The sequence below is a fragment of the Mus caroli genome, unplaced genomic scaffold (assembly GCF_978045245.1).
Source record: "Mus caroli unplaced genomic scaffold, Mus_caroli_1 scaffold_18, whole genome shotgun sequence".
NCBI classification, from domain to species: Eukaryota; Metazoa; Chordata; class Mammalia; order Rodentia; family Muridae; genus Mus; species Mus caroli.
In genome coordinates this window covers 77674171-77691681 of record NW_028227273.1, presented here as the reverse complement: position 1 = coordinate 77691681, position 17511 = coordinate 77674171, and the positions used below count along the sequence as shown (strand labels likewise).

General features: G+C 41.2%; 1 pseudogene; it reads left to right on the top strand.

The window, feature by feature from the left end:
- The first annotated feature begins 7691 nt into the window (after positions 1-7691).
- Positions 7692-8639, top strand: LOC110284054 (large ribosomal subunit protein uL3-like; annotated as a pseudogene).
- The last annotated feature ends 8872 nt before the right edge of the window (positions 8640-17511 follow it).

The following is a 17511-nucleotide window of genomic DNA, read 5'->3' as shown; positions in this document are numbered from 1 at the left end:
TAAAATTTATTTATTTTTCTTCTTTAATCTTTTTTTACAGTCTAGACTTCATCCCCCTCCTGGTCTGCCCCCTTCAACTGCTCCCCGTCCTATACCTCTTTCTTCCCCCACCCCACCCATGTCTCCAAGAGGATGTGCCTACCCTCATACCCAAGCCACCAAGCCTCCCCACTCACTGGGCCTCAAGTCTCTCAAGGATTATGTGCATATTCTTTTACTGAGGCCAGACCAGGCAGTCCTCTACTGTATATGTGTCAGGGGTCTTATATCAGCTGGTGTGTGCTGCCTGGTTGGTGGCTCAGTGGCTGAGAGATCTCAGGATTCAGATCAATTGAAATTGTTGGTCTTCCCATGGAACCTCCTCCCATGAGTCTCCTCCTCAACTTCTTCAAGCTTTCCCCAATTCAACCACAGGGGTCCCTGGCTTCCACTTATTGGTTGGGCTAGTATCTGCATCTGACTCTTTCAGCTGCTTTTTTGACCTCTCACAGGGCAACCATACTAGGCTCCTCTCTGCAAACACACCACAGCTTCAGTAAAAGTGTCAGGGCCCCAGGCCTCCCCTTGACCTGGATCCCAATTTGGGCCTGTCACTGGATGTTCTACTCCATTTTTGTCCCTGCTGTTCCTTCAGACAGCAACAATTGTGGGTCAGAGTTTTTGACTGTGGGATGGCAACCTCATCCCTACACTTGATGCCATCTTTCTATTAGAGATGGATTTTAAAAGTTCCCTCTCTCTACTGTAGGAGGTCTTTCCCTTTGAGTCCTGAGAGTCTCTCACCTCCCAGGTCTCCAGTACATTCTAGAGGATCTCCCCACCTCCTACCTCCAGAGGTTGCCTATTTCCATTCTTTCTACTGGCCCTCTGGGCTTCAGTCCTGTTCCCCTGCCCCAATACCTGATCATGTTACTCCCTAACCCTCCCTGTCCCCTCTCCCACTCAGGTCCTTCCCTACCTCTGCCCCCATGACTGCTTTCTTCTCCCTCTCACATAGAACTGAGGCATCCTCACTTTGGTCTTTCAGCTTGTGGAACCTATATTTTAATTGCGTTATTTGGTTTGTTGATGTCAGAAGGAGAAGAAGAATTGAAGGAGCCAGAATGTTCAAGAACGCCACAAGGAAACTTTCAGAATCTACTAACCTGGGCCCATACAAGCTAATAGAGACTGAACCACCATACAGAGAGCATGCATAGGATTGACCTAGGCTACATGGAAGTTATGCATCCCGGTCTTCATGTGGGACTCCTAAAGCTGGAGCAGAGGCTGTCCCTTACTATGTTGCTTGCCTTTGGACCTCTTTCCCCTACCTTGGCTATCAAGTCTAGCCCCAGTATAGAAGATGTGTCTAGTATTACTGAAACTTGATATGCCAAAGCTGGTTAATATTTATGGGATGCTGGCCCTTTTCTGAGGAGAAGGGGAGGGGAAGGGAGTAGATAGGGAGAGGGGAGGGAAAAAGGTGTGACTGGGAGGAGAGCAGGGAGGGGAAACTACAATCAGGATGTAAAGTAAATAAATAATTAATTTGAAAATAATTTTAGCCATCACTTTGTAGGGTAATAAAACTCAGGAATCTAAACTAAGTAGGTTATATTAAGGTGGGTAGCAGTAGCTTCTTATAGGCAGGTGTTTTATTATCAATATGTTCAGGGTACTCTGTGGGCCACTGACGTCAAGTTTACTTATCTAAAATGCAATCCCTTCATCCATGGATGTCCCACAATTTTGAACATATATCTGAATACATAAAGTAGGCTGGAGCAAGTAAAATCTGGCAGAGTAATAACAGAAAGAAAAAGATATAAAGGTAAATTTTAATGAGTGATGAGAAATCACAGAACACTTCAGAGTCAATGATATATATCCATATTTATGGTGGGGCTTGAAATGCCGAAGAGATCCTATTTCAATTTTGACATTTTCCAGTAGTCTATAATGGTCTACTTTATCCCTACTGTAGTGGCAGGAAGGGAAATGGGATATGGATGGCACTGGCTAAGTTTTGGAGAAATTGACATTAGAATATATTAGAGCTATTGTAGAAAAGTAAGAATTTGGTTACAAATATTTAAAAAAAGAAAAAATAAACACAAAATAACATTTCTATGCTTTGTTAGTGAGGGTAGTAAGGAAACTAATCTTACAGATTTATAACAAATCTACAAGCATATGAAAATTTCTGATATCCTTTTAATATTTGTAAAATGAACTAATTTTGGAACAAATATTTATTTTTCTTGATTAAAACAATTAAGAATTGTTTCTTATATAAATAAAGCCAAATGGCATCTCTCCATGATTTTCTTTCTTCCTTTCTTTCTTTGTTAGTTTTACAGGAAATTATGGGATGATAATTTTCCAGAATATCATCCTAGGAAATCATTTGATTGAACATTAAGTTAGCTAAGCTGAAACTGATTTCCTGTCATACTCAACAATGTTATTGCCTCATTGACAAATGTCTCTCTAGGGTGAGTGACAACTCAGAAAGCTGTGTCCATCCAGCTCCACTTCCAACTTTCAGGCCACTCCTATTGAAAAGTTTCCTCAGCAATTTCTTGCTACTTTTATTGCCTTGGGGAGGTGTGCTGTGAATCTTGCAAACTTCTGAGATTTCTGCACATTGTAAGTCTCATTGGCTTTCAGAGTCTTATGATTTGCCTTCCCTTTTTGCAAGGGGACATTGCTAGTTGCAGGAAAGAACTTGCCTGTTACTGTTCTAGTACTGTGAAGAGACACATGACCAAGGCAAACTCTTATAAAACAAAACATTTTATTGGGCCATTGAGAGCTATTGTTAGATCTGAAAGACAGATCCTGTGGTTTATAGCTACATGATTATCCTCAGGGAATGACACTTCAAGAAATTCCCACCCATTTGCTATCCTATACTAGCAATGGACTTGTCCACATGATTTGCTATAGCCACTGGAACACCAATCAACAATACTTTGGGATGCAGTATTGGTAATTTATAAATTTAGGTATTTGTAATTCTGTCAATACTCTGTGTATTTGTAATATTGTCAATTTGATAAGTCATTCTTGCCTTCTCATCTTGATTGAAAGTTTTTATACTCTGTTGGTAAGTTTGTCTATCGTGCTGCTGATATCAGAATCTAACCTCTTCGGCTCTTCGATGTAAACTGAAGACCCAGAAGATTTATAGGAAAACCTGCTAAGGTATCTAAACTCATGTACATGTACTGAGCCTTTTCTCAGTCCCTCTGCTATGAGATAGCCATTGTTGGACTACGTATACTATATCCTGTAAACTAATCTGGTAAATGTCCTTGAAATATAACTATCAGTTCTGTTCATCTATAGAACCCTACTATCAAGTTCTTGTTGGTTTTCTGTATTACTTTGTCTCATCTCTGATTTCACTTAGAATTATTAATTGACTTAATAGCTATAGCTCTTAAGTTTTTTGAAGTGTAGTGATTGCTCAAGGCTACAGAAATTCAGCTTTACTTTATCAAATAGACTTCAAATGGCTATATGCCATTTCATTTCTATAGTAAGAATATCATAACAATACATTCTCACTTAAACTCAAAAATGTCAGTTCTATTACTACTATATATTTTATCCTATAATATACTCTGCTTGCATGTTCTTACATCTTCATAAATATTCATTTTATGAAAATTAAAAGTGATAAAGGATGCCTTTTATAAGGAAATATTTGCTAGTACAATACTATTTACTCTTATGTCTAGAATCAAATTTGCCATCATTTTTATTGAAGAGTGCATTAATTAGAAATAGAGGGATAAAAGAAATTAATGTAAACACTTGTGACATGAAGCAGAAGAGGGATTATTTGAGGGGAACAATGGTGATGGGTTGGTGGGGCAGAGTGGGCCATTAGGGTAGAGGGGAGTAAGAATGAATAAGGACAAAGTATACTTCCAGTCTGTTTCTCTACCCAGGCCAGATCAGCGGACTGATACCCTCCCACAGCCTACAGCCTGTCTGCCTCCCAGGAAGTCTGCAGTAACTAGGGACACCTCCTGTCTGTCTCCCAGGAGGTACACAGTAACCAGGGACACAAATGAGACTCTTGTCCAAATACCCACACCAGCTGAGACACCCACAGGGCCCAGCTGGCTCAGGACATACCCACCTTCCAGAGCTCCATCTTCCTTCTGGTCTGCTTCTCCACCATGGCCAGATTAGCAGGTCTGATAACCTCCCACAGACTCCAGCCTGCTTGCCTCCCAGGAAGTCTGCAATAACCAGGGACACAGGATGTCTGCCTTAACCAGGGGCACAGTCCTTCTTGTTTGTACCTCCATCTGCAACTGGGGAGATCCTGCCTCTGGAGCTCAGAACCTGCCTGTCTCCTAGGAGGTTCACTCTGGCCATGAACACTAGAGCTCTTCCCTAACCAGGAACACAGGAGGCCTGCTTTAACATAAGACAACAGAGGCCCATCCTATGCAGATTGAGCACTGCATACCTCCCAGGAGACTGGATGTAACCCATGTCACAAAGCTCTACCTGCCTCCAAGGAGCCCAGCTCCAGTCAGAGACACCGATGCAAGTTAACACAAGAGATAATCAGATGGTGAGAGGCAAGCAAAAGTTCATAAACAACAGAACTCAGTGCAGTTTGGCACCATCAGAACACAGTTATCCCAGCACAACAAGCCCTGAATACACTAACATGTCTAAAAACAAAGATTCTGACCTAAAAATCTCATATCATGAAGATGATAGAGGCCATTAAGGAAGATATAAATAACAACTTAAAGAAATACAGAAAAACATGGGCAAACAAGTAGAAGCACTTAAAGAGGAAACCAATCCCTTAAGGAAGTACAGGAAAATACAATCAAGCAGGTGAGGAATTTGAACAACAACACCAAAAAAAAATCCAAGACCTAAAAATGGAACTAGAAACAATAAAGAAAACACAACTGGAGGTAACCCTGGAGATGGACAACTTAGGAAAGAGATCAGGAACTACAGATGCAAGCATCACCAACAGAATACATGATATAGAAGAGAGAATCTTAGGCATAGAAGGTACCATAGAAGATATTGACATATCTGTCAAAGAAAATACAAAGTGTAAAATTCAAAATATCCAGGAAATTTAGAACACAATGAAAAGATTAAACTTACAAATAATAGGAATAGAAAAGGGTGAACATTCCCAGCTCAAAGGGCCAGAAAACATCCTCAACAAAATCATAGAAGAAAACTTTTCTAACCTAAATAAGAGATGGCTGTAATGTACAAGAAGCCTACAGAAGACAAAATAGATTGGACCAGAAAAGAAAATCCTCTTGTCATATAATAATCAAAGCCACTAAATGCACAGAACAAAGATATTAAAAGCTGTAAGGGAAAAGGGACAAGTAACATATAAAGGCAGACCTATCAGAAATACAACAGACATCTCAATAGAGACTCTAAAATCCAGAAGAGCATCGACAGATGTCATCTAAACTCTAAGAGAACACAAATGGCTTGCCAGGCTACTATACCCAGCAAAACTCTCAGTCACCATAGATAGAGTAACCAAGATGTTCCATGACAAAACCAAATTTAAATATCATTCTACTAGTCCATCTCCACAGAAGGGAAAACCCCAACACAAGGAGGGTAAGTACACACACACACACACACACACACACACACACACACATCCAAAAACATGATAATTTAATATCTTAAAGCAAACCAAAATGAAGAGAATTACACATAATGCAACCTCCAACAACAAAACTAACAGGATCTAACAATCACTGGTCTTTAATATCTCTCAACATCAGTGGACTCAATTCCACCAAAAAAAAAAAAAAAAAAAAAAACCACAGGCTAAGAAACTGGATATATAAACAGGATCTAGCACTTTAATGCATATAAGAAACATACCACAGTAACAAAGGCAGATACTACCTCAGAATAAAGGGCTGGAAAAAAGTTTTCCAAGCAAATGGTCCCAAGAAAGAAGATGGAGTTACCATTCTAATATCCAATAAAATATATTTTCAACCAAAAGTCATCAAACAAGTTGGGAAGAACACTTCATATTCATCAAAGGAAAAATCCACCAAGATAAAGTCTTAATTCCAAACATCTATGCTCCAAATGCAAGGGCACCCAGATTTGTAAAAGAAACATTACCAAAGCTCAAAATATACATCAAACCTCACACATGTTTAGTAGGCGACTTCAGCACCAAACTCTTTCCAATGGACAGGTGATTGAAACAGAAAATAAAAAGAGACACAATGAATTAAAAGAAGTTATGAACCAAATGGATTTTACCAATATCTAAAGCACATTTTACCCCAAAACAAGAGAATATACCTTCTTCTCAGCATCTGACAGCTATCTTTGGGTCCTTTCAGCAAAATCTTGCTAGTGTATGCAATGGTGTCCGCGTTTAGAAGCTGATTATGGGATGGATCCCTGGATACAGCAGTCTCTAGATGGTCCATCCTTTCATCACAGCTCCAAACTTTGTCTCTGTAACTCCTTCCATGGGTGTTTTGTTCCCAATTCTAAGAAGGGGCTTCTTTTCTTTTTGAATTTCATTTTATTCCTCAATAACTTTGTTATAAAGAAAGAAATTAAATAATTTCTAGAATTTAATGAAAATGAAGGTATAATCATTTTCCTTAAATTGAATGTGGCAACCCACTACTACCTTCCCATTCTGGCATTCCCCTACACTGGGGCAATGAGCCTTCCCAGGACCAAGGGCTTCTCTTCCCATTGATGTCCAGCAAGGTCATCCTCTGCTACATATGTGGCTGGAGCCATGGGTCCCTCCATGTGTACTCTTTGGTTGGTGGTTTGGTCCCTGGGAGCTTTGGGGGCGAGGGGGGTGGGAATCTGGTTGGTTGATAGTTTTACAAACCCCTTCAGCTCCTTCAGTCCTTTCTCTAACTCCTCCATTGGGAATCCTGTGCTCAGGCCAATGGTTTTTCTGCAAGCATGCACCTCTGTATTTGTCAGACTCTGGCAGAACCTCTCAAGAGACAGCTATATCAGGCTCCAAAGGACAGTATTTTCAACAAATGGTTCTGGTTCAACTGGTGATTGGCATGTAGAAGAATGCAAATCAACCCATCTTATCTCCTTGTATAAAGCTCAAGTACAAGTGGAATGAGGACCTCCACATAAAACCAGATAGGCTGAATTTAATAGAAGAGAAAGTGCAGAAGAGCCTCAAACACATTAGCACAGGGGAAAATTCCCTGAAGTGAGCACCAATGGCTCAAGCACTAAGATCAATTGACAAATGGGACCTCATGAAACTCAAAAGCTTCTGCAAGGCAAAAGATATTTTCAATTGGACAGAACGGTAACCTGCAGATTGGGAAAAAATTCTTTACCAACCCTAGATCAAATAGAGGGCTCATATACAAAATATACAAAGAACTCAAGAAGTTAGACTCCAGAAAACCAAATAACTTAATTTTAAAATGGGGTACAGAGCTAAACAAATAATTCTCAACTGAGGAATCCTGAATGGCTGAGAAAGCACCTAAAGAAATGTTTAACATCCTTAGTCACCAGGGAAATGAAATGCAAATCAAAAAGACCCTGAGATTGTACCTTACATCAATCAGCGTGGCTAAGATCAAAACTTCAGGTGACCAAAGATGCTGGTGAGGCTGTAAAGAACGAGGTACATTCTTCCTTTGCAGATGGGATGGCAGATGGTCCTCCAGACCTTCAAGACTGTATTTGCTGAACATATCAGTGATGAGTGCAAAAGGTGGTTCTATAAGAACTGGCACAAATCTAAGAAGAAGGCTTTCATCGAGTACTGTAAGAAATGGCAGGATGACACAGGCAAGAAGCAGCTGGAGAAGGACTTCAGCAGCATGAAGAAGAACTGCTAGGTCATCCGCATCATTGCCCACACTCAGATGTGTCTGCTTCCTCTGCGCCAGAAGAAAGCGCACTTGATAGAGATCCAGGTGAGTGGAGGCACTGTGGCTGAGAAGCTAGATTGAGCCCAAGAAAGACTGGAGCAGCAGGTTCCTGTGAGCCAGGTGTTTGGGCAGGATGGGATGATTGGACAAAAGGCAAAGGGTACAAAAGGGTGAACAGTCGGCATACAAAGAAACTGCTGTGAAAGACCCATTGAGGTCGGTGCAAAGTTGCCTGTATTGGAGCCTAGCACCCTGCCCATTTAGCCTTCTCTGAGGCTCCAGCTGGGCAAAAAGGTTACCATCACTGAACAGAGATTAACAAGAATATTTACAAGACTGGTCACTGCTACCTCATCAAGGATGGTAAACTGATCAAGAACAATGCATCTACCAACTATGACCTGTCTAACAAGAGCATCAAACCACTGGGTGGCTTTGTCCATTGTGGCGAGGTGACCAATGATTTCATTATGCTCAAAGGCTATATGGTGGCAACCAAGAAGAAAGTGCTTACTGTTCATAAGTCCTTGCTGGTCCAGACAAATGCCAGACTCTGGAGAAGTTTGACCTGGTGTTCATTGACAATACCTCCAAGTTTGGCCATGGTCATTTCCAGACCATGGAGGAGAAGAAACCATTCATGGGACTGTCTTGTAATGGCGATTGCTCACGGCTCTCCACATGGGATCACTCAAGAAAGATGGCATTGCCAAGAAGAAGGGTGCTTGATTCCAGGATCGCTTTGCACAGCTGGTGGAGTTTCATCAGTAAAATATTTCCAGTGAAAAAACAAATGGGGAACAGAGCGAAACAGAGAATTCTCAAATGATGAAATGCAAATGGACAAGAAGCACCTAAAAAAAATGTTCAACATTCTTAATTATCAGGGAAATCACAAATCAAAACGACCCTGAGATTCCACCTCACACCAGTCAGAATGGCTAAGATCGAAAACTCAAGTGACAGCAGATGCTGGCGAGGATGTAGAGAAAGAGGAATACTCCTCAATTACTGGTGGAATTGCAAGCTGGTACAACCACCCTGAAAATCAACCTGGCGGTTCCTCAGAAAATTGGACATAGTACTATCTGAGGACCCAGCTATACCACTCCTAGGCATATACCTAGAAGATGTTCTAATATATAACAAGGACACATGCTCTACTATGTTCATCGCAGCATTATTTATAGTATCTAGAAGCTGGAAACAACCCAGATAATCCCTCAACAGAGGAATGGTGTACTGGCTAGTTTGGGGTGTCAACTTGACACAGGCTGCAGTTATCACAGAGAAAGAAACTTCAGTTGGGAAGATGCCGCCACGAGATCCAGCTCTAAGGCATTTTCTCAACTAGTGATCAAGGGGGAAAGGCCCCTTGTGGGTGGGACCATCCCTGGGCTGGTAATCTTGGGTTCTATAAGAGAGAAGGCTGAGCAAGCCAGGGGAAGCAAGCCAGTAAGGAACATCCCTCCATGGCCTCTGCATCAGCTCCTGCTTCCTGACCTGCTTGAGTTCCAGTCCTGACTTCCTTGGTGATGAACAGCAGTATGGAAGTGTAAGCTGAATAAACTGTTTCCTCCCCAACTTGTTTCTTGGTCATGATGTTTGTGCAGGAATAGAAACCCTGACTAAGACACGCATAGAATTAGCAATTAACAATGAGTTCATGAAATTCGAAGGCAAATGGATGAAACTTGAAAAATAACATCCTGAGTGAGGTAACCCAGTCACAAAAGAACACACATGGTATGCACTCACTGAGAAGTGCATATTAGCCCAAAAGTTCAGAATTCCCAAGATACAATTCACAGACCACATCAAGCTCAAGAAATAGGAAGACCAAAGTGTGGATGCTTCAGTGATTCTTAGAAGGGGGAACAAGTCCTCCATTGGGGATCCTGCCCTCAGTCCAATGGTTGTCTGCAAGCATCTGCCTCAGTATTTGTAAGGCTCTGGCATAGCCTCTCAGGAGACAGCTATATCAGGTTCTTTTCAGCCATCACTTCTTGAGAAAGGAGCTGAAGGGGTTTGCAACCCCAGAGGAAGAACAATATCAACAACCTGAGCCCCCAGAGCTCCCAGGGACTAAGCCACCAACCAAGGAGTACACATGAAGGGGACCCATGGCTACAGCCACATATGTAGCAGAGTATGGCCTTGACAAGCATCAATGGGAAGAGAGGCCCTTGGTCCGTGAAGGCTTGATAGATGCCCCAGTATAGGGAATGCAAGGGTGGGGGAGGTGGGTGGGAGAACACCTTCACAGAAGCAGTGGGAGGAGGGATAGGATAGGATGGTTAGGCATGGGAGGGGGGCTGGGAAAGGGGATAACATTTGAAATGTAAATAAAGAAAATATCCAATAATAAAAAAAAAAAACAAATGGAAGGGGGAACATAATACTCACAGGAGGAAATGTGGAGACAAAGTGTGGAGCTGAGACTGAAGGAAAGGCCATCCACAGACTGCCCACCTGGGGATCCATCCCGTATACAGTCACCAAACCCGGTTGATATTGTGGATACTGTGAAGTGCTTGGTATCATGAGTCTGATATAGCTGTCTCCTAAGAGACTCTGCCAGTGCCTGACAAATACAGAGGTAGATGCTCAGAGTCAACTGTTGGACTGAGCAAGGGGTCCCTGATGGAGTTGGAGAAGGGACTGAAGGAGCTGAGGGTGTTTGTAGTCCCATGTAGGGAACAACAATGTCCACTGTTCAGATACCCCAGAGCTCCCAGTGGCTGAACCACCAACCAAAGAGTACACAGGGAGGGACCCATGGCTCCAGCCGCATATGTGGCAGAGGATGGACTTGTTGGACATCAGTAGGAGGAGTGGCCCTTGGTCCTGAAGGCGTTTGATGCCCCAGTGTAGGGGAATGCCAGGGTGGGAAGACGGAAGTGGGTGGGTGGGTGGAGAAGCACCCTCATAGAGGCAAGGGGAGGGAGGCTGGGTTAGGGACCTTCAGGAGGGAAAACCTGGAAAGGGGAAAACATTTGAAATGTGAATATAGAAAATATCCAATAAGAGAAAAAAAGAAAAAAAGGGTATATTCTTTTGTTTTAGGGTGAAATGTTTTGTAGATATCTGTTAAATCCACTTGGTTCAGAACCTCTATTTAGTTTCACTGTGTCTCTTTTTAGTTTCTGTTTCAATGACCTGTCCATTAGTGAGAGTGTGGTGTTGAAGTCTCCCACTCTTCTTGTGTGGGATTCAGTGTGTGTGTTGAACTTTAATAAGTATTCTTTTATGAATGTGGATGCCTTTACATTTCAGGCATACATGTTCAGAAATTAGACTTTCCTCTGGTGAATTTTTCCTTTGATGAATATGAATTCTCCTTCCTCATCTTGCCTGATAATTTTTGGTTGAAAGTCAATTTTATTGGATATTAGGATGGTAACTCCAGCTTGTTTCTTTGAACAATTTGCTTGGAAGTTTTTCCAGCCATTTATGCTACGGTAGTGTCTGTTTTTGTTATTGAACTGTGTTTCTTGTATGTAGCAAAATGCTGGACTCTGTTTGCAGTCTGTTAGGTTTTGTCTTTTTATAGGGGAATTGATTCCATTGATATTGAGTGATATTAAAGATAGATGATGATTAATTAGTTCCTGTTATGTTTGTTGTTGCAGGTGGTATTTTGTGCATGTGATTCTCTCCTTTTGGGTTTGTTGTAAGGTGATTAATTTCTTGGATTTTCTTGGATGTAGTTTCCCTCTTTGGGTTGAAGTTGTTCTTCTATTATCCTCTGTAGAGCTGGAATAGTGGAGAGTTATTGTTTAAATTTGATATTGTCATGGAATATCTTGATTTCTCCATCTATGGTGATTGGGAGTTTTGCTAGCCTGGCCTGGAATTTGTGTTCTCTTAGGGTCTGGATGACATCTGTCCAGGCTCTTCTGGCTTTGAGAGTCTCTGTTGAGACATCTGGTGCAATTCTGATAGGCCTGCCTTTATATGTTGCTTGTCCCTTTTCCCTTGCAGCTTTTAATATTCTTTGTTTTTGTGTCATTTAGTGTTTTGATTATTATGTGACCAGACTAATTTCTTTTCTTGTCAAATCCATTTGGTGTTCTCTAGGCTTCTTGTACATTTATAACCATTTTTTTCTTTAGGTTATGGAAGCTTCATGATTTTGTTGAAGATCTTTCCTGGCCCTTTGCATTGAGCATCTTCTCTCTCTTCTATTTCTATTATTCTTAGGTTTGGTCTTTTCATTCTGTTCTGAATTTCCTGGATGTATGGGTCAGTAGCTTTTTGCCCTTTGTATTTTCTTTGACTGTTGTGTCAATATCTTCTATGGTATTCTCTACACTTGACATTCTCCTATTTCTTGTTGTCTGTGGGTGACACTTACATCTATAACTCCTGATCTCTTTTCCTATGTTTTCCATCTCCAGGACTTCCTCTCTTTGTGATTTTTTTATTGTTTCTATTTCCATTCTTAGATTCTGGACAATTTTGTTCAATCCCTTCACCTGTTTGATTGTTTTTCTGTGTTTATTTTACAGATTTATATTTCCTCTTTAAGGGCCTCTATATATTTACCTGTGTTCTCCTGTATTTCTTTAAGAGAGTTGTTTATGCCCTCCTTAAGGACCTCTATCATCTTCATGAGATTAGATTTTAGTTCAGAGTCTTGCTTTTCAGTTGTTTTGATGTATCTAGGGCTTGCTGTGATGGGAGAATTGGGTTCTGATGGTCCCAAATTGCATTGGGTTCTGTTGCTTATGTTCTTGTGCTTGCCTCTCACCATCTAGTTGTCTTTTGTGTTTACTGGCTTGGATGTTTCTGACTGGATCCTGTCCCTCTTGTGAACCTGTTTGCCAGGTTGTGATGAACCTCCTGGGAGTCAAGCTGTCTCTGGGTGTGGAAGGGGTCTGAAGAACTGGCTCTGCCCCGGGATATGTTGTGGGCTGGAAAGAAGATGTAGTACTGTTCTTTTAATATCTTTGCATATCTAATTTCAGCAGAGTAGGTACTTTTCCAATAATTTCTCACTTAACTTAATAGTAACATTAATAATTAAAATATCAAATAAATAAAAAGTAAACAAGCAAACAAAATTTCAGAGCAAACATTGTAGCTATGTACTTAATGGATTGTATGAGCCGCATCTCTGGAGGGATTAACAAAAAGAAGACCACTACTGACATTGAAGGTAAAACAGTCTACAAAATTCCTTCTCTTTTCTGCAAAGACTAGAGCCACCTGCCCTCAGGCCTGGTGAGAATTCATTTTGAATACTGGCAGCAAACTTTACCACTGTGCAACTTTCATGAGACAATTAATATTCACACCATGTGCTCTGAATTTGTAGAAATAATCCCCCAAATATTTAGGCAATCTTCCAATGGAATCTTTAATGTAAATGCTTTGTAAGCTTAGAGTCAGTGAAAGGTGATTTTATGTTATACAACCAGCTCATGTCAAGACATTTCAGCAGAACTTTGGTAAAATTGGAAGACTTTATGATTCATCTGCAAATGGCTCTGAGACTGACATGCCCTCACTTGAGCAAAGTTCCTGTCCTGATTATGGGATCTGTCTTTAGTGGACATTTCCTGAGGAACCAGTTGCAAGCAAAAAGGAATTCATTTTAGGAAGCCTTGTGACTTCCCTGAATCCACAGAGCTTTCCAGAAACTGAGGCTATATGCCAACTCATTGTAACTCTATTCATGTGGGTCTGCCATCAAGCAATTAGGATATAAAGAGTTATGTTATTCTGGTGGAGGGGATTGATACATGGAAGTACTCTGTGAAAAGAAAGAACATGAAATTCAGAACTTCATGTCATTGTGCCCTAGCCAATGAAAAGTCTGTATTCACTGCAGATATAAACAATCACAATCATAGACAAGCCCCAAATAAGACTGAAATTTTTATTTTCTCTTCTCTTTCTGTATCCAGTTGACAGAATCTAGATTTTTTATTTGTCTTTACAGTCTCAGGTCACACTTTCTGCTTAGGAGTTAGTTCAAGGTGTAATTTAACAGACATGACTATTTTTTTTCTTCAATAATATCATTCAGCACTGAACCAAATTCTGCACAGAACACTGTAAAGTAACAGGAGACATTGATGCAGAAAATTATTTTAACTACATGGGACAAATGAGCAAAATAGAGCTATTTAGTTTATGGTTTATAGAGCATCTTAACGTCACGCTCACTATTAGCTGTATTTACACACACACACAGTACACTTATACTTCTCTTTTAACTCTCAGGCAAATAAAAATTTAGGTAAATACTTTATTCATTTTTAAATTATTGTGCATGCAATAAGCTTTCCTTACTAACATGATAGTTTAAAGCTAAAGAGTGGGAGTAAATATCAAATTATCTTTTCTGCCTCACATAAACATGCATGCACATACATACAGACACATTCATATAATCATTATCATCATCACCAATGCTTGATTGGAGGAAGGCTAAGTGGGGAGGGAGACTTTAATCTGTTCTCCAGAGTATAAGTGATGAGATTACTATGCTTATTTGGACAGTGATTTAAAAGATAGCTAACTTACTTTATGATATAAAGTAAGCTTAGCTTAATTTCTTTAAAGCAAGAGAAATGAGAGAAAGAATACAAATTAATACCTTGGAAGATATGTGTTCACACTAAAAGGAAGAGGGCCTCCTTGCACTGTTATCACTCTCTCACTGGCTAGGCTTACCCACCAAACTGTAAATCTACCTTTCAATGTCAGGCCATTTGCTGCCAGGCTTCTGAAGAGGTAGTCATTGAGTCAGAAGCTGTTGCACACATCACATCAAGCATCTCTGAGTAATCCTTGTAAAAAGATTCCTCAAATTTCTTTTTTTTTAATTGGATATTTTATTTGTGTACATTTCAAATGTTATCCCCTTTCCCAGTTTTTCCCCTCTGCGAACTCTCTATCCTATACCCCCTTACCCTGCTTCTATGAGGGTGCTCCCCCACCCACCTAACCACTCCTGCCTTACCATCATAGCATTCCTCTACACTGGGGCATCAAGCCTTCACAGGACCAAAGGCCTCCCCTACCATTGATGCCAGATAAAGCCCTTTCAGCTCCTTCAGTCCTACCCCAACTCCTCCATTGGGGTCTGATGGTTGGCTGTGAACATTTGCATCTGTGTTAGTCAGGATCTGGCAGAGCCTCTTAGGAAAGCAAACGCCTCAAATTTCTTTTAGTCTATACAGATTTTTTTTTTCAGTTAAATGTATAAACTCACCTGCCATACTAGAAAAATAATTAGAAAAATTTAAAAATCTACACTATATTACCAAGATTTTTCTACCAAATTCCTTGGTATGCTGAGCTGGATGACAGCATCAGTCCAGTCCTAAGAAACCTATTTCATTTCCTCTGGGATCTCCTTCATGAACACTTATTTTTCTTCTGCCTTTAAATGCCTACAGAAGTATCACTTGATAACAGATGATTTTTTTTTGGATTATTTGACAGTGTCAAATCTCTGCTCTTCGGATTATCTACTTTGTATTGCCCACTATGGAATACTATCACAGTAAGCCTAAAGGCAATGACATTGCATCATCTGTTCTGGTCATGTTGCTTTCAGGTCTAGGCTGCTACCTCAAAAATGATTTGTGATACTTGTAGAAAATTATCTAATGAAACTTCTTAAAATGAACAAATAGTTGTCTCTATAGTCTCTGTTTATACATAGCATTCCCAAGATTTACCATTTAGAAAAAGCATTTGTCACAGTAGCTTCAGTTGTCAAATTGATATACCTCGGAAAAGGGAACCTCCGATGAGGACTTGCCTTCATCAGATTGGCCCATGGTCATGTCTGTGGACATTTTCTCCATTGTTTGTTGATGTAGAAGAACCATATCCATTGTTTGTAATTCCATCAATTAGCAGGTGAACCTGAATTGATTAAGAAAGATAGATGAGCATGAGCCTTGTAGCAATCCAGAAAACATCATAGCTCCTGGTCTCTCCTTCAGTTCCTGCCTCCTACCATGAGCTTCCTGGGTGATACACTAGAACCTGTAAGATAAACTCTTTGCACCCCCAAAGTGGTTTTGGCCAATGATTTATTATAACAGTCCAGAATCAAATTAGAAAACCAGAAAATGTGGAATTGCTGTGGTGGAGTTGATCACATTATCTGAGGAGAGGATTGTAGAAAGATTTGGGAGATTTGAACTGAAAGGCTCACTGAGTACTCAGAATGTATACTTAGAAGATAAGTGTGGGATCGTGAAAGGCTGCCTGCTGTCTGGTCGAGCTAGGTTCAAATCCCGGAGACCCAACAGATTAATCTGCAAAGGACAGAAGGCCTGTTTGCCATGCTCCCACAGACAGGCTCCTGACACAAGGGCCCAGCTCCATAATTCTGTGGCCATCAGTCACATAGGCTACAGCCAGTTATGCTCCACCCCACAGTTACCCTGAAACAGCAAGGTAGCCCCGCCCACTATAAATGGGGCTGCTTGGCCCCTCCTTTCTCTCTCAAGCTCTTGTTCTCTTACTCTCAACCTCTCACTCTCCTTTTCACCCTTCCTTCTCCTCTCTCTCCATGTGGCCATGGTTGGCTTCTACTTCTCTGCTCTCTCTCTCTCTCTCTCTCTCTCTCTCTCTCTCTCTCTCTCTCTCTCTCTCTCTCTCTCTTCTACAATAAAGCTCTAAAACCATGGACTGTGTCTTTTCATCTACACTTGCCATCATGCTGGAACTATGGAATAGTCCTTCCCCTAAACAGCCCAGTCTAATCTCCCACAGGAAGGCCTCCCAGCATTTCCAGCCACCAGACCGGACTCTCACTCTCAAGGGAACCACCCAGCACTCTCCCCTGCCCCCTTGCCTCCCTTGGCCCTGGGTCTGACTGAGCTGCCCCCAGGGCACCCACTTCTTTCTCAGCTCTTTCATGACATACAGCTGCTTCTGGATGTCCGAGGCTAAGAACTCCTGAGACTGAGTTCCCCACCTCCCAGAGTGGATTTTGGTGGCCTCAGACTGCTGGATGCTTGTCCCACGGTTCTGTGGAGTCCCCTTGCAGTCTTTCCCGTCTGCCCACCCAGAGCCTCAGAGCTCTGGCCTGACACAGGTCATCTCTCACACCCCACCCCCTTATTCCCCTACATCCCGGCAGATAAGAATTTATTAAACCTAACGCAGACAATATGTGTGGGGCGTTTTAGGAGTAAAGACAATCTAGGCTTTTTGTGTGATATTTTTCAATTAAGAATCCTTGCAAGTGAAACCGTAGCTTTAATAGAACAATGGATGCTGGTTAGCTAGAACTAAAATTAATTATTCTTGATAAGAGTCCACTAACACTGAAATTAAATGTTGTGGAAATTATTTCTTCACGTACATAGAGGCCATTGGAAAAGGTGCAAACTTTGATGGGAATATCAGCCATAAGGAAGACACCAAGACAATAGGACATCCACCAATGACAGAAGATGGTGTGGAATGGAGTTTGCACAGCCTGCTACACAAATTATGTATGTTTGGTGAGGTGACTATGCTTAAGCCTTTTGATGTCTGAAGCCCATGAGCCCCAGTGTTGGATACTGAGCTTCTTATACTATTCAATTTTGATTTCCCTTTGATCTGACTGTAACTATGCCCT